At 43.5% G+C, this 8,147-nt stretch overlaps 1 pseudogene; it reads left to right on the top strand.

The window, feature by feature from the left end:
• The first annotated feature begins 756 nt into the window (after positions 1-756).
• LOC149851380 (cytochrome P450 94B1 pseudogene) lies at positions 757-2,443 on the top strand (annotated as a pseudogene).
• Positions 2,444-8,147: the final 5,704 nt, after the last annotated feature.

The raw sequence follows: 8,147 nt of genomic DNA on the forward strand, positions 1-8,147 counted from the left end.
TGATCTTGAACATACTCACTCTCGTACAGTCTTTTCTTCATCTTGGACTCTTAGCTCCGTTTGGTAACACCAATCGTGTTGGACACTTCTTTAATGAGGGAGGACTCCTAAATTGACGCCATCTTGGTCACCATCGTGATCTGAATCAGTTTGGATGTAGACCGGCCTGCTGGATCTGTTTGCTATCAGTGCCGTCGACGATGAAGGGCTATTTCTTGGCCGGCCGAGCACTCTTCTATGATTAGTTAGGCCGTGGACCACCACCTTTAAAAAAAGAAAGGCTAGTTAATTGAACCCCATCCTGTCCTTTAGTCGTGCATAAGAATGTGCAGTCGATGGATGCGATGCGATGGGGTTCTCTTCTACGGCGTTTTGGATACGTGTGGGAAATACTACACTCCACCTTCACGTCTGATTCCCCACGTGATTTTGTTACCCTATATTGCTCATGTCGGCCCCTCTCTCTCTCTCTCTCTCTCTCTCTCTCTCTCTCTCTGTATAAATAAATATTTCTGCTAACCACCTTCATGTCCTATCTCTTCTGCTTTAAGTTAGCATATTTCCAGTAGTTATTCGAAAGAGAGAGGCAATTCTGCTTGTTCACCTTCATCTCATAGAGAGAGGGAGATAGAGTGAAGCAATTCTCCTCCCTCCATCACCTTCATCCTAGAGAGAGAGTGAGAGAGAGATTCACTCTCTCTTCCACCATCTTCATCCCCTATATATATATAGAGAGAGAGAGGTGTATCTCTTTCGCCCCCTTCGTCTCATAGAAATAGTTAGAGTGAAGCAATTCTCATTCACCACCTTCATTCCCTAGACCACACACACACATACACAGGCACACGCAGATCTAGGCTCACCTCTTGCCATCATACAATTTGTAAAGATGGTCACTGCTATTGTACTGGTTACGATTTTCATGTTCCTTGCATCGCTTTTCTTCTATTCATCTTGTCAATTTGGTGCTAAGAAGAATGTATACCGACCTCCCTCTTACCCACTTTTGGGCTGCTTGATCTCATTCTATGCCAATCGCCACCGTCTCCTTGATTGGTACACTGACCTATTGTCTCGGTCTCCAACTCGGACGGTTCTAATAGACCGACTCGGTTCCATCCCTATCATAGTCACGGCGAACCCGGCCAACATCGAACACATTCTCAAGACCCGGTTCCACAACTACCCCAAGGGGAGGCCCTTCACCGCTATCCTCGGCGATCTACTCGGCCGGGGGATATTCAACGTCGACGGGGAGCTCTGGCACCAGCAACGGAAGGTGGCGAGTCACGAGTTCACGACTCGGTCCCTCCGAGACTTCGCACTCAAAGCCGTGGAGGACGAAGCCAACCAACGTTTGTTACCCCTCCTGCGATCAGCGTGCGCTACCGAGACGTGCATCGACCTACAAGATGTACTGAACCGGTTTAATTTCGACACGGTTTGCAAGCTCTCGTTCGGCACGGACCCACAATCCCTACTTCCTTCCATGCCAACGTGCCACCTGGCGCGTGCGTTTGACGTGGCAGCAGAAATCAGTGCCAGGAGGGCTTCCGCTCCGCTGCCATTGGTGTGGAAGGTGAAGCGCATGTTGCGTATCGGATCGGAGAAGCGGCTCAAGGAATCGATCGAGACGGTTCATCACCTCGTCTCGGAGATGATTCACAAGAAGAAGATGATGGCCGGCGGCAACGATCTCTTATCGAGGTTCACATCAATGACCGGCGGCAACGATGGAGATGAAAAACTAGTGAGAGATATGGTTATAAGCTTCTTAATGGCTGGGAGGGACACAACTTCAGCAGCACTAACATGGTTCTTTTGGCTTCTATCACGCCACCCTGAGGTGCAACAACAATTAGTGAAAGAAGTTGATGGTAAAGGTGACGAGTTATTAGATTTCAATGTTTTGAAAGAAATGAAATTCCTCAGAGCTTGTCTTAGTGAAACCATGAGATTGTACCCACCTGTCCCTTGGGATTCGAAACACGCAGAAGATGATGATATCCTTCCTGATGGGACGTTCGTCCCCAAGGGAAGTAGGGTAACCTACTTTCCCTACGGGATGGGAAGAATGGAAAGCTTGTGGGGAGGTGATTGCCTGGAATTCAGGCCACAAAGATGGCTATCAAATGGAAGTGAAGGAGGAACCGTTTCGGTTTACAAGTTTCCGGTATTTCAAGGCGGACCCAGACTCTGTCTCGGAAAGGACCTCGCCTACATGGAGATGACTTACGTTGCAGCCTTCGTTCTTCGCCGGTTCAAGCTCAAACCGGTCGATGCTCCTGAAACCCGGTTCGTACCACTCATGACCGCTCGAATGGCTGGTGGGCTCCCAATGTTGGTTGAGGAAAGGCAGTTTAGTTCTTAGTCTATCTTTTGTTTCTTTGTTCTTTTGAAAATTTTTATATGCTGTAGGTAGTTGCATAATTAGAAGCAAAAAGTAAGAGTATTCAAGGGGTGCTAGTGCTACTGTTACTGTTTTTAAGCTAAGTCAGGGAAGGACAAAGAGGGAGAGAGTGGCACATGACTTCATTTTTTTTATGAGAAACCCTTGCTAAAACCAGAAAAACTTTGGGCGGGGCCCACGATCACTATGCCTTAGGTGGCCTACTTTTGAAAGCTAGGGACACACTCTATTTTAGGTGTCCCACTTTTGAAACACGCTCGTGCACCAGTGGGGGTTTGATATGGTGTCTTGTGTGTGACATCACAGCCGGCGCCGCATGCAATAGCCAAGGCATGGGCTTTCTGCTTAATTTGAAAAAGCATTGCTTATCCTTGGTTTCAAAGTGGGGCTACAAAAACGTGTGCAATTGAATAAAACGTAGTAAAAGATAGCTCGGTAAAAGGAATTAATTACTTAAATGGCTCAATTGTTTTAGTAAAAAAAAAAGGATTTCTCGACTGCAGCTGACCAGCAACAGGTGAGTGAAGATGCTCGAAATGGAGGGACGTTGGATCGAAACCCACTGCAGTAAGGATGTACATATGGTTGATTTCACTGGTCAGTCTTGTAAGCCATGGGTGTTGGTGGACTGGACTACCCTTGTTTACATTGCAGGACAAGTATCGCATAAGGACAATGCGTTACTTGCGCGGTGTTATCCTCCGTTTCATACGCACAGTCAACATACATGAGACAGGACGCGGTGCGTCCTGCGTGGTGTGTTTTCGACACTGCTGCATGGGGGCGTGTGCCAGTCCGCTGGTGAGTCTAGGACAAACGTTGCACGTCCTGACGACATTTGTCCAAATTCAAACACGCGTTTAGTGAGATCCGCATCCTTAAGACGGCAGGTGGTTGTCCCCAAGAAGGGTTGGAGAAGTGGGGTGGGGGCCTTGGCAGTCAAGGTTTGATTCTCGTGAGCATCGTCCTTTTGTGCAAGTTAATGTGTAGCCAACACCACGACTATAGGTACGGCAAAAATGAGTCAGCGCAACCAGGTCTTTGTGGTGGGTGCGGGTTTTTTTAGTTATAAATCCAAAAAAAAAAAAAAGTGGGTGCTGTTTTTTTGAGTTATAAATACCAGTGTTGTGAGAGGCGCCTCAGTACCTGAAGCGTACGCCTCAGAGGCGAGGCGCATGCTCAAGGTACTGAGGCGTGCTGGGATGCGCAAATTGCCCCTCATCAACCTCCAGAACCCCCTCTTTCATCCCCAAGTCTTCCTCCTCCGCCCGATTTGTCGGTTGTGCTAACCCCAAGTGTCGGTGGATCCACCGTCACGTGCCGGCCAACTGCTCCTCCGCCGCTCCCTGCCTCCCCTCCCACCGCTTCACTTCCATACCAGTTGTGAGAAGCGCAGGCTCAACGCCTCGCTTCGCCTCATCGCATTTAACAACCTTGATAAATACTACAACAACAACTACGCCTTCATCCCAAAACAATTGGGGTCGGCGATATGAACCAACAAAGAAAATCATTCTGAGTCTTCCACAAAGGTAGATAAAACAAAGGTAGCTCATCATTAAAAATAAGACTTATTTTCATAAAAAAAATAGTTTTTTCACCGTCGTTTCCTTCCAAGAAAAAACTAGGTTCCTTTCTCACTCTGGTTGAATAAAACACCCATGCATGGGTCCATCACTACTTTTGCGCCTAAATTATGAATTTTTGCCGCTTTGAAATTGGATTTTTGCCTCAAATATGGATTTTTGTCTTGAATATGGATCTCGAATGGGATTTTCGCCCCCCCCCCCCCCCCAAATATGATTTTTTTCTCTAAATATGCATTTCAAATTAGATATTTGTCCTCAATATGTATTTTTGCCTCGAATATGGATCTCAAATTAAAGTTTTACTCCGAATATAAATCTCAAATTGGATATTAAGAATATTTACCTTCCAGAATGTATATGTCTGATCTTAGCCAAAGGTTTCGTCTTTGATGTTCTAGGGTCCCATGCTGATCTTAGCCGTTCATTATATTCATCTTGATGGCTAAGATTAGTCCACATTTTGGGTGAAAATAGATCGACATAAGATGAGTCCCATCATGTCTTATGATGGGATCCCTCCCCGTTTCTTACCGTAACCCCATGACCGTGGGAACTGCTTGAATCGCATGTAAAAACGGACCCTAAGCATACTTTGCAAGAGCAGGTCAGATCAATGTTATCAGTCGGCAGAACTATTTTTTTTTTAAATATAAAAAAAAATATCAAAAATTATTTTTTAATACTATTTTTAAATTATTTTCATGGTTTTAACACGTATTATGTTATGATTAATACGTAATATTTTTTTATTATTTTTGAGCCAATACAGAACGAATTCAGCTGAGTATGGTATCGGCCCGATACAGCTGAATCGATGGCCCAGTGATTCGGGGCCTATACCGATACTGACAACATCGAGTCAGATCATGTTGCATATAACCGATTACCTGTTATATTGAATCCCCACCATAGCTACTCAAATAGTAGGCTCTCTTTCTTCACAAAAAAAGAGAACCCCAAAATGAGACCCAAGGGTTTTGGCGTAGTTGGATGGGGCCTAGACGGTTTGACAGGCAGTGTAGGTTCAAATCTTATGGGCGTCACCTCTTGAGTAAGACGAAGACGAAGCTTGGTGATTCCCTGGGGTCGAGGGTACCATAGTATGGCAGGGTGAGCCTAGCGTGGCTAGGTCTCTTGCGCCTGCTGGGGGAGGGATGGTTCGGTTCGACTTTGTTTTCGTGGGAGGAGGCTCCGCACACAACAAACACATCGGCCATAAATTAAAAGGACGTGCACCGTCCATCAAGTTCAGATTTTGTCCTTTGATCGAAGCACCAATCTGGCAGGGCCCACGTTAGAGGTGTTTTTTGGGCTCATTAATCACTAGGGGCGTTAACGGGTCGGGTGTGGTTCGGATTCAGGTAGAACTAGACTTGGACTAGATTTTCGGATATGGTATCAAGTCCGGACCTGAGTCTAATCGGGTCCACTATAAGAAAAACCATACCTGGACCCAATAAGAACTACATAAACCAAACCCCAACCATACCCAGTAAAACCATATTTTTTATCACTTTTACATTGAAAATTTGCAGGTCTTAATTGGAATTCGGGTCGGGTTTGAGTCTGGTATAAAATTTCACAAAATATACTTGGGTCCATGTATTAATTGGACTTTCAGGTCCAGACCCGGGTCTTCTTATTTATCACAATACTCAGACCCCATAGGTTATGGTTCGGGCTGGGTCCAGGTCTGGTATAAAATTTCACAAACTATACCCAGGTCCATGTATTAATCGGACTTTCGGGTCCGGACCTGAGTCTTCTTATTTATCACAATACCCAGACCCTATAGGGTATGGTTCGGGCCGGGTCGGGGTCTGGTATAAAATTTTACAAACTATACCCGGGTCCATGTATTAATCGGACTTTCGGGTCCAGACCCGAGTCTTCTTATTTATCACAATACCCAGACCCTATAGGGTATGGTTAGGGTTGGGTCCGGGTAAACCAGGCCCGTTGACACTCCTATTAATCACCCCCTCAATGCTCAAATTACTAGGGAGATAAAAGAATGCAAGGGAATCCTTGCCATGGATCTTATTCTCCTCGGGAAAACCTTACAAAAATATTGTTAGTGTTGGGCCATACACGTTGAGGATCTCTTCTTCTATTTATATAATGTATCTTAGTTAGATAATACAGTTGATTAAAATAATATAATAAGATTAAATCTAAATAAAAAATTTGGTAGTGGGCACCGTCCATGTTAGGTAGCACCGCTTCTGACCTTCATTTTCTCTTACACAGCCTGGAAGACTACTTGTGTGCTTGGATTGAGATATGTTTAAGTTGTTTGTATAATATTTATCTTGACTCGACGCCACCCCCTCCCCTCCCCCCACCACCTTTTTTTGGGTCTTGGATTGGGTATGTTAAGTGGGGATTGGGCATAGATAACTGCCGAATCCAATTGGTCGAACATGAATGGACACGTGTTGAGCGCTCGTTAAAAGAAAAAAAAAACTACTAAAGGCCCTTTCTACGGCCTTCGCCGCCCCACCGTCGGATCTGTGCAATCCAACAGTGGAATGCCCATTACTTAGGGATGCAAATGGGTCAGACCTAGTATTAAGGTTTTGTTCTTTTTTTTGGCTGTTCAAGTATCCTCCAGTATATTAAAGAGATATGTTTAGGGTATGTTTGGTTGCATCTCATGTGATTTGGAATCATGTGAGATGAAATCAAATCATCCGAAGTCATGATTTCAAATAACATATTTCACCATGTGATTTGGAATCACTGTAAGCGAGCTCGTGTGCATGCTAGTATATGGTTCTTTCACCCCCCCCCCCCCCCCCCACCACCACCAATTAACAGACTGCATATTGGTCTGCCTCCAGTTGATAAAACCCTTGAGGTCCCCCCTCTCCACCGGGCAGTGCACCAAGCTTCTACCTTGCAGCAAGGAATGTCACACCCATGGGTTTCGAACTTGTGACATCATGCTCGCCCTACCAAATGAGTAGAGCCCTTGTGGGCACTAGTATGAAAAAGTAGATCACACAACCTATGACCAAATCATATTCATGATTACCAATTAATCATATATATATATATATATATATATATATATATATATATATATATATATATATATATATATATATATATATATATATATATATATATATATATATATATATATATGCGAGTCATAACTAACCTTTTGACAAAAGCTTCCACACTAAGCTTGGTTAATAACATGAAAGAAAACCAAGAGAGAAAATACTCTATCAATCACTTGTCCACCACAAGGAGAGTAAATCTATTAAATAAAAACAAATGATATGTGGTTGATCTTGTACAGTTCGATGAAGGAAATATACAAAAAATATTTCCTTTACACACCCCTGCAAGGTCTTCATGGTGGGAAGCACGTTGAGTGTATTGAGCTCGGTACAAAGAGAACACAATCTCCCTTGTTGATAGAGGTTTGGTGAAAACATCGACTACTTGATCTTTAGAAGCAATAGGTTGACTCATATATACATCTTATGAGAGATATCGTTTTAAGAAAGCATTATTGAAAATCAGAAAGTTAGTGGGGACATTAGGTGTTCGGTTATATTGAACCCCAACAAAATGAGTTTTGTCAAACACTGCATGGCCGAATATATAGGTCATATTCATCTGAGGTTCAAAGCAAATGTAACCTTTATATTGGGACACATAACCAAGAAAGATGCATGGTTTTTGGTATTGATATAAGGTGTTAATATGGGATAACACAGCTGGACCCAAAGACCCTCAGTTTGGTTGTACTCTGGCAGCTGATTAATTAAAAAGGATTTCAAAGGGTGATCAACATTTCAGAACAAGGGTTGGCAGCTTGTATTTGCACTCCACTATGCCATTTTGCTCGAATGTGTGAGGGCATGAAAACTAATGAAAATTTTCATGGATTTTTTAAGAATTTCTCTAATTAAGAGCTCGTAAACTCTCCACCATTTTTTGATTGGAGACTTCTAACAGTAAACTTAGTTTGTTTTTTTACTATAATCTTCAAATTCACAAAACAAACATAAACCTTAGACTTAACCAAACAAATCTTGAATAATCGTCCACCTTCAACAAATAATAATTGAAACCCTATTGAGAAAATGCAAGTGTCGACCCCAAAACATTGGCATGCACCAACTCAAAAG

Source organism: Nuphar pumila, chromosome 1 (genome assembly GCF_984573655.1).
Source record: "Nuphar pumila chromosome 1, dmNupPumi1.hap1.1, whole genome shotgun sequence".
In the NCBI taxonomy this organism is placed as follows: domain Eukaryota; kingdom Viridiplantae; phylum Streptophyta; class Magnoliopsida; order Nymphaeales; family Nymphaeaceae; genus Nuphar; species Nuphar pumila.